Consider the following 13,610-nt stretch of genomic DNA (forward strand, 5'->3'; position numbering starts at 1 on the left):
TAAAGTATTTAAAAGAACTCAACACAATTACTTTCTCAAATCGAATTGGGATTCAATTTGGCTCCAGCTTCAAAACATACAGTACTTTCCAAATCATACAGTATATCACTTCAGGTGATGCATCTATATCAGAGTGCCTACAGAGGTGATCTTTCCCGATGACAGAAATATAGTGTTGAACTTTTTTTGGGGGGTTTTCTAAAATGTATTGCTCAGTAAGTGCTGAAAACCTTTAGCCTAAGGACATGCTTCCTGACTTAGCAAGCCGTTGATGAGGGTAAATCCTTGTGTGAACCCCATAATACATGTAAAATGGCAAGTGACATCACATTTTTTGTGAACAGTAAACACTATAAGTTGAATTAAAGAAGATTATTATGTTCTAATGATGTACATACAACATAGATGTACAATCAGCCAGCCATGCTAAAAGAAAGAATGGTGCTTTATACTTTATACTATAGGATGCTGGGGTTAGAGCACAAGTGCAGCCATGTTACAGTTCCCTTGGAGCACAGAGGTTCAAGAGCCATGCTTAAGGGCCCCAAGAGTGGAAGCTTAGGGGCTTGAACCCACCATTCAGTAACCCAGAACCTTAACCACTGAGCTACCACCTCCCCTTACTCATCTGCAGATCAGAGGTTCTGACTATTTAGTCTTTTCTATTCTGAGCTGCTTTTCTGCTCACCAATGAAACAGGCATACTGCAATAATATTAAGCATATATTAAGCTTTTTTAATCCACAATAGTTAACACAATAGTTTGTGGTAACTCATTTAACCACTCTTTACTGTATAACATATTAAACAGAATGTATACTGGTCGGCTCTTTTTTGTGTGTTTTGTGTATCTGTCCTGTATTGTTTTATATTGTCTGTCTACACTGTTTTTCGTCTTGCACTGTTTGCATTATATTGTGGCTAGGACAACTTACTTTTAGTCCTTAGCTCTGTGTTGTGTGATGTTGCTCTATGTTGTTTTATGTAGCACCAGGAGCTTGGAGGAAAGTTTTTTGTTACTGTGTACTGCATCATCATGTATGGTTGAAATGACTATAACAGCTTCTTGACTTGACTTGACTTGGCAACCATGATGAGCAGTAAAGCATCTCTGAACAGAAAACACATCATGAAGAACATGGGCTATAGTAGTCAGTAGAAGTGGAATCTGAGGTACCACAGGTTATGGGCTCTGGAAAAATTGGAAAAACCTCTGTTTTATTGTTGTTAATTTTTTTATTTTTTTCCAATTTTCAATTGTCCAATTTGTCTGCTTCAATAGTCCAGATAGTGTGGCTGGCTTAAAGTCTGGACTGGGTTATTAAATCGATGGAGGACATACTAAATTGATTAGCCGACCAAACCTGTGTGTGAGGAGTTCTCTTATAATCAAATGACACATTGATTGTTTTTCACACTAACTATGGTTGTTTTTCCTCAAACAAGAAACATTAGCAGCACCTGCAGGTTTTCAATAATTAATTACAAACTTCTGGATTCTTTTTCCATGCACATGTAGGTAGAATGGAGAAAATAGCCAGGAAAGGCCTGCTAAGGTCTGTTTCAACCACGTGGCGATGATGTGAATCTTCTTTTGGTCCTGGCTCATCTTGAAGAGCAAATAATTGTCATCAGTTACTAAACACCAGATGGCTGACTTATCATTTATAATCAATGCAGATCAAACAGATGTTGGACAGAACCCCCCCTTTTTTTTTCCTGTTGTCAGAAAACACTGCTAAACAATATCGAGTCTCTTACACCAGTCACGTAAATAATCAATAGATTTGCTGACTCGCAGACCCAACATGATTACACATCTCATTAAAATGTTTTAGTAGAAACCCCTCATTTAAATAAAATGTGTTACTCATTGTTTTACATCTAACATGCTCTGGAGAGCAGATTCTTACCAACATATCGCATGACCTATTAAATACATTTAAAAATCTAATCACCAAAGTGTGTTCCCTAAATTATATTATTTCACATATGTTTTTTAATTAAAGCTTTTACACCAGAAGACCCTTTTTTGGGGAAATTGTGGCTTAGGTTCATTTAAGTGTAATTAATTTTTGCTTATATAGCGCTTTTATCAATGGACATTGTCTCAAAGCAGCTTTACAGAGATTAAGAGGTTATAAAGTTGTATAAAAGAATGTATATCTTTAATGGCTGCACGTTTGTTATTTGAGATATCAATGTCTACTGTTACAAATACAATTACAAGCTTTGTGAATAAGTTATCTTATCCCATTGAAACACTGGGGTGCATACGAATCTGATAGAATCTGTGGAACAAAGATATGGACATGCTCCTGAGGTTTCAGTGACCAGTGTTCATTTTCTTCTCTTCGGATCTGCTGGATTCATCTCGACACCCTTCCTCAGGATCTACTTTGAGTTCCTGTTGAGTCTGGTTCCTCTAAATGTTTCTTCCTCATGCTACCTCAGGGAGATTTTCCCTGCCACAGTGGCCACTGGTCCGCACATTAGGAATTAACGTACAATTATAAGGAACCACTCGTTACAACCATGGTAAGTAGAAAAGCATCTCAGAACGGAGAATACTTTCAACCTTTAAACAAAGAAAGCTGGCAGAACATGGACATTTCTACCTTGAACACAGACAGTCACACACAAAAAGTCTGCACCCTGCATAGGGACAAACATAAGCTTATAGAGAAAAATTTTATTCACTCTTTATTACCACATTATCTGTGTAAAGCTGCTTTGAGAAAATGGCCATTGTTAAAAGCGCTATACAAAAAAAATAAAAAAAAATAAAAAAATAATAATAATCATAGAATTAAATGGAAATCGAATAGATTCTGTACAGATAACACAATTTATATTTGCTTATATTCAATATATATATATATATATATATATATATATATATATATATATATATATATATTGAACGTTATATTTTTGCTATTTTTTAAATATTATTTTTAAGCATGTAGTTGCTCTGATATGAGGATCATCATGTCTGGAACGTGTTTATAAAAAAAAGCCTCAAACCTTCAATCTAGAAGCTGATCGGCTACAACAGCTAAACAGCTGTCATTCATGAACAATTGATTTACTTGGAACAATTATTTTCTGTAACTCGGGACTAACATTGTCGATTTATTTATTCTTTTAAAAGAACAAACCATTTGGAGGAGAAGAATGGGGCACTATTGTAATGTAATGTAATGAGTCGAAGGGTGGTACCAACCATACCCCTCAGCAAAGGGTATTGGGTAGTGCCCGATACAGAAGCTATGCAATTTGTCCATTACAAACAAATGATGTGTATGCACAGCTAACACAAAAGTAAGGATTCACCCAGAGTGGTGAATAAATAATTTATCCTTCTAATAGTTTGTCCTTTGATGTTGTTCTTCTTCTGAATATTATAAAAATGTGTGTAGGTAAATGTGTTGGGAAATTTGGAAATGTATTTTGTCTGAACAAGTATCATATAAAAATATCATATAAACATTTGGATTCTACTGCAGTAAACTGGCTAATTAGCATCGGCATCCTTGAACCATTTGCATTGCTTGTGGAAAAAAATAATTGAAAGAAAAAAAAAGTACACTCCTGAATCCAAGCCGTGGAAAAGCTATAAGCCCTTCTGACTTGTGTATAAACTAATAGTGCAGGAACTAGATGGTCTGTTGTGGAATCAGAGCCTGCTGTTACAGTTTGGATAAAGCACTTCCAGAAACTTAATACTAGAAATTTTGAATAATTACTTCGGTAATTTTGCACACTGGGGAGTTTGTGCACAACTTCAGAAGTGTAATAAAATCTGTAACCATTCTTGCCTACTGCAAATGAACACCAGCTGTATTGTGTCTGAGCAGCCACAACCAAGGCATGGTCCAAATAAGCAAATAATGTGTAAAGTACAAGCAAAGGAAGAAAAGAAGGCATTTGTCAGCAGAATGTAGCTCCTTGTTATTAATGGGAGTAAGTAACTACTTATAGTATTATATTCGTATTTAGTTGAATTTATTTACATAACAAATAAGATGTGGGGTCAAAAACTTTTCAAGCATTGAGTCATTAAATGAAATGGCAGTAAGTCAAAGAAGCCATTAGTTGAGAGTTAACAAACATTACTCCACTTTTGACGCTGTTAAACATCCAGGTTTATGAATATGTAATTCGGAAAAAGCTTCTTGTTCTACATGAACCTATGAATCATATCAATAAGTAATAAATTAAATAAATAAACATACTGCATTATATGTCGGGATATTTCAGGCACACGGCGCGCACTTCCTGTTTTGTGGGGCGCACTTCCGGGTTGGCGGCCATCTTGCTGTTTTTTCCCCGCGCCTCCCAGTATACAAGGACATCTAGAGTTTAGCTTGGGGCTAGTTTATTTCACCGGCTTCCTTAGTCCTTGAGAATATTCTTGCCCCCCTTTTCTGTTCCTGTTCCTGACCCTAACCCTGTTCCTGCCCATGATCCTGTTCCTGCTGGCACACAACTCTTTCCTCTATATTAGGGGCATGCTACTTGTAATAAGTACATAGAATGGTAAAGTATTTAAAAGAACTCAACACAATTACTTTCTCAAATCGAATTGGGATTCAATTTGGCTCCAGCTTCAAAACATACAGTACTTTCCAAATCATACAGTATATCACTTCAGGTGATGCATCTATATCAGAGTGCCTACAGAGGTGATCTTTCCCGATGACAGAAATATAGTGTTGAACTTTTTTTGGGGGGTTTTCTAAAATGTATTGCTCAGTAAGTGCTGAAAACCTTTAGCCTAAGGACATGCTTCCTGACTTAGCAAGCCGTTGATGAGGGTAAATCCTTGTGTGAACCCCATAATACATGTAAAATGGCAAGTGACATCACATTTTTTGTGAACAGTAAACACTATAAGTTGAATTAAAGAAGATTATTATGTTCTAATGATGTACATACAACATAGATGTACAATCAGCCAGCCATGCTAAAAGAAAGAATGGTGCTTTATACTTTATACTATAGGATGCTGGGGTTAGAGCACAAGTGCAGCCATGTTACAGTTCCCTTGGAGCACAGAGGTTCAAGAGCCATGCTTAAGGGCCCCAAGAGTGGAAGCTTAGGGGCTTGAACCCACCATTCAGTAACCCAGAACCTTAACCACTGAGCTACCACCTCCCCTTACTCATCTGCAGATCAGAGGTTCTGACTATTTAGTCTTTTCTATTCTGAGCTGCTTTTCTGCTCACCAATGAAACAGGCATACTGCAATAATATTAAGCATATATTAAGCTTTTTTAATCCACAATAGTTAACACAATAGTTTGTGGTAACTCATTTAACCACTCTTTACTGTATAACATATTAAACAGAATGTATACTGGTCGGCTCTTTTTTGTGTGTTTTGTGTATCTGTCCTGTATTGTTTTATATTGTCTGTCTACACTGTTTTTCGTCTTGCACTGTTTGCATTATATTGTGGCTAGGACAACTTACTTTTAGTCCTTAGCTCTGTGTTGTGTGATGTTGCTCTATGTTGTTTTATGTAGCACCAGGAGCTTGGAGGAAAGTTTTTTGTTACTGTGTACTGCATCATCATGTATGGTTGAAATGACTATAACAGCTTCTTGACTTGACTTGACTTGGCAACCATGATGAGCAGTAAAGCATCTCTGAACAGAAAACACATCATGAAGAACATGGGCTATAGTAGTCAGTAGAAGTGGAATCTGAGGTACCACAGGTTATGGGCTCTGGAAAAATTGGAAAAACCTCTGTTTTATTGTTGTTAATTTTTTTATTTTTTTCCAATTTTCAATTGTCCAATTTGTCTGCTTCAATAGTCCAGATAGTGTGGCTGGCTTAAAGTCTGGACTGGGTTATTAAATCGATGGAGGACATACTAAATTGATTAGCCGACCAAACCTGTGTGTGAGGAGTTCTCTTATAATCAAATGACACATTGATTGTTTTTCACACTAACTATGGTTGTTTTTCCTCAAACAAGAAACATTAGCAGCACCTGCAGGTTTTCAATAATTAATTACAAACTTCTGGATTCTTTTTCCATGCACATGTAGGTAGAATGGAGAAAATAGCCAGGAAAGGCCTGCTAAGGTCTGTTTCAACCACGTGGCGATGATGTGAATCTTCTTTTGGTCCTGGCTCATCTTGAAGAGCAAATAATTGTCATCAGTTACTAAACACCAGATGGCTGACTTATCATTTATAATCAATGCAGATCAAACAGATGTTGGACAGAACCCCCCCTTTTTTTTTCCTGTTGTCAGAAAACACTGCTAAACAATATCGAGTCTCTTACACCAGTCACGTAAATAATCAATAGATTTGCTGACTCGCAGACCCAACATGATTACACATCTCATTAAAATGTTTTAGTAGAAACCCCTCATTTAAATAAAATGTGTTACTCATTGTTTTACATCTAACATGCTCTGGAGAGCAGATTCTTACCAACATATCGCATGACCTATTAAATACATTTAAAAATCTAATCACCAAAGTGTGTTCCCTAAATTATATTATTTCACATATGTTTTTTAATTAAAGCTTTTACACCAGAAGACCCTTTTTTGGGGAAATTGTGGCTTAGGTTCATTTAAGTGTAATTAATTTTTGCTTATATAGCGCTTTTATCAATGGACATTGTCTCAAAGCAGCTTTACAGAGATTAAGAGGTTATAAAGTTGTATAAAAGAATGTATATCTTTAATGGCTGCACGTTTGTTATTTGAGATATCAATGTCTACTGTTACAAATACAATTACAAGCTTTGTGAATAAGTTATCTTATCCCATTGAAACACTGGGGTGCATACGAATCTGATAGAATCTGTGGAACAAAGATATGGACATGCTCCTGAGGTTTCAGTGACCAGTGTTCATTTTCTTCTCTTCGGATCTGCTGGATTCATCTCGACACCCTTCCTCAGGATCTACTTTGAGTTCCTGTTGAGTCTGGTTCCTCTAAATGTTTCTTCCTCATGCTACCTCAGGGAGATTTTCCCTGCCACAGTGGCCACTGGTCCGCACATTAGGAATTAACGTACAATTATAAGGAACCACTCGTTACAACCATGGTAAGTAGAAAAGCATCTCAGAACGGAGAATACTTTCAACCTTTAAACAAAGAAAGCTGGCAGAACATGGACATTTCTACCTTGAACACAGACAGTCACACACAAAAAGTCTGCACCCTGCATAGGGACAAACATAAGCTTATAGAGAAAAATTTTATTCACTCTTTATTACCACATTATCTGTGTAAAGCTGCTTTGAGAAAATGGCCATTGTTAAAAGCGCTATACAAAAAAAATAAAAAAAAATAAAAAAATAATAATAATCATAGAATTAAATGGAAATCGAATAGATTCTGTACAGATAACACAATTTATATTTGCTTATATTCAATATATATATATATATATATATATATATATATATATATATATATATATATTGAACGTTATATTTTTGCTATTTTTTAAATATTATTTTTAAGCATGTAGTTGCTCTGATATGAGGATCATCATGTCTGGAACGTGTTTATAAAAAAAAGCCTCAAACCTTCAATCTAGAAGCTGATCGGCTACAACAGCTAAACAGCTGTCATTCATGAACAATTGATTTACTTGGAACAATTATTTTCTGTAACTCGGGACTAACATTGTCGATTTATTTATTCTTTTAAAAGAACAAACCATTTGGAGGAGAAGAATGGGGCACTATTGTAATGTAATGTAATGAGTCGAAGGGTGGTACCAACCATACCCCTCAGCAAAGGGTATTGGGTAGTGCCCGATACAGAAGCTATGCAATTTGTCCATTACAAACAAATGATGTGTATGCACAGCTAACACAAAAGTAAGGATTCACCCAGAGTGGTGAATAAATAATTTATCCTTCTAATAGTTTGTCCTTTGATGTTGTTCTTCTTCTGAATATTATAAAAATGTGTGTAGGTAAATGTGTTGGGAAATTTGGAAATGTATTTTGTCTGAACAAGTATCATATAAAAATATCATATAAACATTTGGATTCTACTGCAGTAAACTGGCTAATTAGCATCGGCATCCTTGAACCATTTGCATTGCTTGTGGAAAAAAATAATTGAAAGAAAAAAAAAGTACACTCCTGAATCCAAGCCGTGGAAAAGCTATAAGCCCTTCTGACTTGTGTATAAACTAATAGTGCAGGAACTAGATGGTCTGTTGTGGAATCAGAGCCTGCTGTTACAGTTTGGATAAAGCACTTCCAGAAACTTAATACTAGAAATTTTGAATAATTACTTCGGTAATTTTGCACACTGGGGAGTTTGTGCACAACTTCAGAAGTGTAATAAAATCTGTAACCATTCTTGCCTACTGCAAATGAACACCAGCTGTATTGTGTCTGAGCAGCCACAACCAAGGCATGGTCCAAATAAGCAAATAATGTGTAAAGTACAAGCAAAGGAAGAAAAGAAGGCATTTGTCAGCAGAATGTAGCTCCTTGTTATTAATGGGAGTAAGTAACTACTTATAGTATTATATTCGTATTTAGTTGAATTTATTTACATAACAAATAAGATGTGGGGTCAAAAACTTTTCAAGCATTGAGTCATTAAATGAAATGGCAGTAAGTCAAAGAAGCCATTAGTTGAGAGTTAACAAACATTACTCCACTTTTGACGCTGTTAAACATCCAGGTTTATGAATATGTAATTCGGAAAAAGCTTCTTGTTCTACATGAACCTATGAATCATATCAATAAGTAATAAATTAAATAAATAAACATACTGCATTATATGTCGGGATATTTCAGGCACACGGCGCGCACTTCCTGTTTTGTGGGGCGCACTTCCGGGTTGGCGGCCATCTTGCTGTTTTTTCCCCGCGCCTCCCAGTATACAAGGACATCTAGAGTTTAGCTTGGGGCTAGTTTATTTCACCGGCTTCCTTAGTCCTTGAGAATATTCTTGCCCCCCTTTTCTGTTCCTGTTCCTGACCCTAACCCTGTTCCTGCCCATGATCCTGTTCCTGCCCCTGTTCCTGTTCTTGATCCTGATCCTGACCCCTGCTCTGACTCTGTTTTGTGGTTTAAACTCTAGACTGTTTTAGCTTTTGTGTTTTTGCTCTGCCTATGTTGCTCTGTTTGCCGGCTCTATGAATCTTGGACTGTTTCTGGATTTGGTTTTGTCTCTGCCTGCATTGCCCTGTTTGCCTGTGTTAAGACCCTGGATTGTTTGTTGGACTTTGTTATTTCCTTTGTTTCATTACTCTGCTTGCTACCTTTTTATATGAAAGCCTGTTTTCTTCATACCCCTGTAGAATCCTGCATTTGGGTCCTCTAATACAGTCTCCAGTCACACACCCGACTCACTGACAATTATCAATAATCACAAATGTGTTTGTGATTATGTGCAGTATTACTTATGTAGACTGGTGGACCAAGTACACAAAGCATGTGCTTGAGTAAAAGTAAAGATACAGGAAGTAAAATATTATCCCAGTAAAAGTGTCCCTTTAAACTTTCACTTGAGTAAAAGTACAAAAGTATTTGCCTTTAAATGTACTTAAGTATCCAAAGTACTAATGTATTATGGCTATAATGTCCCTATGATAATTTTTTTGTAACAAGACTCTTTGCTTAATCAACTCGGTTTATGTAAATAAACTCATTAATGTTACTCTACACCAATCTATTAATAGAACACTAATATCTAATAAATTATCATGAGCCCAAAACCTTCTTTTCAACTATTCGCGCAAATATTCCCATGGATGTTGTGGCAAGTTGGAGTCAGGAGTTTCTTCCATCATTTATTCCTCTCTAAATTTTCTGCTTGATGTTGAACTGACGCTGAACTGTATGTTCATGCTAAGTAGATACCACCATTCGGCAATGCCGGTTCTAGCTTGAATAAAGCCCTGAATGAACCACGCCATGACCCAACGTCTCCCCATTAATACGTTTCAGCTTTGAAAATGCCCTCTCTGCTTCAGCTACCATCACTGGATGAGTAAGACATATTCTCAGAGCAGACTTTTTCATGTATAAATATCGTCATCTAAATCCGCTACTGCCAAGCGGGAATCAAAACAAGTTTAAAACAGAGCGCGCGCTCTACCCTGATTGGTGGCTTGCTGCGTAATTGACCAGTTGAGTTTTTATCCATTTAGAAATAAAAAGGAATGATTGGTACCGGGCTGCACAGAAAGAATACATACAGTAATTTAAATTATTTCCGTTTTATTTATTTTCCGATTCTGAACGGTTTTATTTTGGAAAATTCCTGGATTTTCTCCACCACATCTGTCTATGACTCACTCTTGATGCATGTCAAGTTGTTTGCCTCAGTCACATGACTTACCTCCATCCGCTACCTTCTTAAAGGGGCTGCTCCGGCCGCTAACACATAATACATTACAGCTAAATTGAAACCCCCAAGCTAGCAAAATGAACAAAAAACAACATAGTCGATTCATGTTTTTAAGCCGGTCGTATCATTTTATTTTGTTGTATTTATCCACCACACCTTAAAAGCCCGTCTGTGAAAATATTGTCTGACATTAAACCGGTCTGTGGCGCAAAAAAGGTTGGGGACCGCTGATCTAACTTCTTTATATTTACAACATTTGGTACTTATCCAGACAGGTTTACCTTAATTTTCAAAACAGCTGAAAGGTTGAGGGTAACAATCCTTAATGGTACTGAAATCTGACCTAAAGACCTGCTGATCAATTTCACTGGAAAAACACTGAGCCACCACGTCCATAAACCCCAGCTTGGACCTTGGTGATTCCTGAGTTGTAAAGTCAGTTGCTGTCAGTAAAGTTCCCACCGATTTTACACCCTTATCGTATATGCAGGCCATTTGTTCAGCTGTTGTGTGATATATGAGCAACAGAAAGCATGGGTTGACTGGATTCTTTAGTGAGTCTTCTCCATCAAAGGAAGCACATGCCAGCCTTGACATTTCCTTACTTGTAGCTATTAAACAAAAAGGCTAAACTAGGCAGCGAATGGAATTTAGCAATGACCACAATTTAAAGCAAAGTGCAACAGATAAGAAAGAAATATGAAACTACCCAACTCTTCTTTTACTATGTTCAACATTACCACAACACCATCTTCATTCCAGCATGAAAAGCCACATCTGTCAGCATGACGCTAATGCAGCTGTTCATACAAGGTTAACGACAACCACATAAAGCAAAGGTTAAATCCCAGACCACTCATTGTGGTGCACTACATATGGTGTAAAGGCTAAATGGTTCATTCCATGTGCAGTGCACTTCCATATCCAAGTGGAGAATTTTGGGTTATTTATGTGATTTTACCAATTGGCAAAGTCTGCACAGTATTCTGTTTACTAAATCAGCCCTTTTTGTTATTTATTAATTAATGCAGCAACGTCTAATTTTATTGAGGAGACTGGTTAGTCTCTAAAATGCAATCATGCAAATCTTTTTTTTAATGGAAAATCAGTGGTAGTTGGGAATGGTACTGTAGCTTAGTGCTTAAGCCTCTGGGTGACTGATTGGTAGGTCAGGGGTTTAAACCCCAGTGTCACCATGCTGCCATTTTTTGGGGTCCTTAAACAAGGCCCTTAAACCTCTATGTTCCAGGGGTGCCGTAACATGGCGGACCCTGAAATCTGACCCCAGCTTCCTACATCACTGGAATATGCGAAGATATAATTTCCCTGTGGGATCAATAAAGTATTCATAAAAAAAAAAAGAAAAAAAGAAAAGAAAACCCCCCTCTCTGATTAGTGTGTGGTGCAGATGTGACCACATGAAAAAAATCTAGCATAGAAGTGAACTTGGCTGATGCAGCTTCATTTTCAGAACAGCAATGTTATTGCATTTTGGACTAAACCCATTTAATTAAAGTGGTTCGTTTTATTGGTTAATATCTATAAGCACTCAATAATAATTGCAATTAATTTGATAATACCCGAGTGTCCGTTCCAACAATGTGACCTGACAAACTTGACAGACCCCCAGGTTATGCTGTACAGCCTCTATTTCGAGAACCAGTGCAAGAAACACATAAGAATAACACAGTTGTTCACCAATTTATCTTCAGTAAGTACTTCTTCCTGTTTAGGGTTATGATAGATCCAGATCCTTTCCCAAAAACACTGGCAGTGAGCCAAAAAAAACAGCCTGGATAAGATGTTGGTCCACCTCAGGGCACCGTAAACTCACACATTCACACATTCTTTCAGAATTAGGGGTAATTTAGTGTAGTTAGTCCACCGTATGCAATGATTTAGGGAGGTGGGAGGAAACATACATGGATAGTATTTAACAAAGGACACTCCAGGACACTAAAAGACACCCATGTATGAGCTAGATGAATACACAGAAGAATTGTAAAACACAACTAGGAAGAATGACAAAGACAGACCCTGATAAATTATGTTAAAGCTATGGATTGTGTTATGTTGATGCTAATGCAAAAAAATAAATAATACATGATAATGCAATAATATATGATGCTAAGTTAAACTAGGTGCTGACCACTAACAGAAATGTACCCTTCAATAATATTATTGTTTTATTATGTTTTAATATTAATATTTAATATTTTCTGTCAATTCAACCACACTGACTGGGGTGGGTTTACAGGGGGTTTAAAATACATTGACCACTGTCAGTCATTCCATATTTATATTCAGATTGTCTTATCTGTTGTTGTTTTTTGGTGTTTGGGTGCATGAGGTGGGGGCTGAGGTGGTGAGATATTAGAAAAAAATTGCATATTGTTCAGGGAAAGTGTTAAAATGCAGAGTTTCTATACAAAATCCTTAAAGGTCTGACCCGGGGACCCTGCGTTCCAAAGTTCCAGGGTCCTTACACAAGCTTTTGTAAATGCCATGATAGCTGGTCACACTACTGAATGACAGCCTTAAAAAAAATATCCTACTCTTTACTACCTTGACAACCACGACTGTCATAAATGTCATGAGTCTTCTAGCCTGAGGTCTCATCATAAGAGATGAGATAAGAGGAAAGGCACTATAGAATAACCTGTTGACAGAAATATTCAGTTTCAGTGCCAAGAGTTTTGCAGCTTCATGTCGTTTTGCTTCAAGATATTCCAATCTTGTAGTGTGTTTTTTGGTTTTTTTTATCATCTGTTGAGTGATCAAAGAACTAATTGATCATCATGAGCTTTAGCCTAGAGCAGTGCTTACATTTTTAGGAAGATGTCAGTGTAAATGTGAAGAATAGAGAAAAGCAACCCAGGAATTTCAAATTAATATTAGATATAAAAACATTTAAGATTAAAAGAATGCTAATTTATTTTTATTATCCAGACAATTAAATGCATAAATCTCCCCACATCATTCATCCATAAATCATCATTAAATAGTTTTTGTTTGATTGCGTGTTTATTTACCAATTTTAAAATGTCTATCTAAAAATGAATAAATGGTAAATCATGTGGGAACTGATTCATTCTTTTAAAACTGATGAAAAAACAAAACAAACAAAAACAAGTAAGGCGGAGGATGTCAAGGCTGTCAAGAGGCAGTCAAGAAGCAGACACTGGCTACTCTCTGCATGTATCAACGCCTAAATGGGTTGTGTTTCCTTATGAAAGTACATTTTTTAA

This window comes from Silurus aristotelis (genome assembly GCF_946808225.1).
Source record: "Silurus aristotelis genome assembly, chromosome: 8".
Taxonomy (NCBI): Eukaryota; Metazoa; Chordata; class Actinopteri; order Siluriformes; family Siluridae; genus Silurus; species Silurus aristotelis.